The 1075-nt window shown below is 44.1% G+C and overlaps 1 non-coding gene across 1 annotated transcript; it reads right to left on the reverse strand.

The window, feature by feature from the left end:
* Positions 1-542: 542 nt before the first annotated feature.
* On the reverse strand, positions 543-649 carry LOC118492040. Its single transcript, XR_004892480.1, has one exon. It is a non-coding gene; the product is annotated as a small nucleolar RNA R71 (small nucleolar RNA).
* Positions 650-1075: the final 426 nt, after the last annotated feature.

Genomic DNA, 1075 nt, shown 5'->3' on the forward strand with positions numbered 1-1075 from the left:
TTCTGTTTTTATTGCAGGACTTGGAACCAGACGCCAATCCTACATAGTGTATGAGCTCCAGTTCTAATAAGGACATAAAAGAACCTCTAGAAGAACCCGAACGCTTTCTCAGAAAAAGATTAAAAGCTAAAAACCAAGAGAAAGTTTCGGGTGATCCACCTCCAATGGCGGACCAACGTACCCTCATGGATTATCTACGACCCACCGTAGGTAACCTAGGCGCCGCTATCAATGCTCCGAATGTTGAAGCTAATAACTTCGAACTTCGGCCGCATTTGATACAAATGCTCCAAAACTCCGCAACCTTCCATGGGCTTGCGGACGAGGATCCCCATCTACATATTACTAATTTCTTAGAAATATGTGATACGTTTCGGATCAATGGAGCATCAAACGACGCCATCCGCCTCCGAATGTTTCCTTTCTCACTAAAAGACCGAGCGAAAGCTTGGCTCAACGCCCTCCCAGCTGGATCGGTAAATACCTGGGATGAACTAGCCCAAAAATTTCTATATAAGTATTTCCCTCCCGCTAAAACGGCTAAATTAATGACTGAAATTAATACATATTCACAAGAGGACGGGGAATCCTTATATGAAACTTGGGAAAGGTTCAAGGAGTTATTACGCAAGTGTCCACATCATGGCCTTGCGATATGGCAACAAGTATCCACTTTCTATAATGGACTGTTGCCACACACAAGGCAGACACTTGATTCTAGCTCCGGGGGACTTTTAGGTAATCGACGCCCGCATGAAATATATAACCAAATTGAGGAAATTGCTCAAACCAATTTTCAATGGAACACCCCCCGAGGCAATAAATCTATTGCCCCGGGCGCCCATAAGGTCGATGAAAACACTTCTTTACAAGCCCAAATCGAGGCCCTTTCTTCAAAAATAAAAAAGTTAGTAATGACAAAAACAGTCTCGGTTATGGCTTGTGAAGGGTGTGGTGGGCCACATGAAAATTGGAGTTGTATGAAAGAAACAGACGATCAACAGGAATCGGTAAGCTACATTGATAATAGACCTAGGCCGTCGGGTCCTCCAACGGGCACTTACAACCAAGGATG

This window comes from Helianthus annuus, chromosome 4 (genome assembly GCF_002127325.2).
Source record: "Helianthus annuus cultivar XRQ/B chromosome 4, HanXRQr2.0-SUNRISE, whole genome shotgun sequence".
NCBI classification, from domain to species: Eukaryota; Viridiplantae; Streptophyta; class Magnoliopsida; order Asterales; family Asteraceae; genus Helianthus; species Helianthus annuus.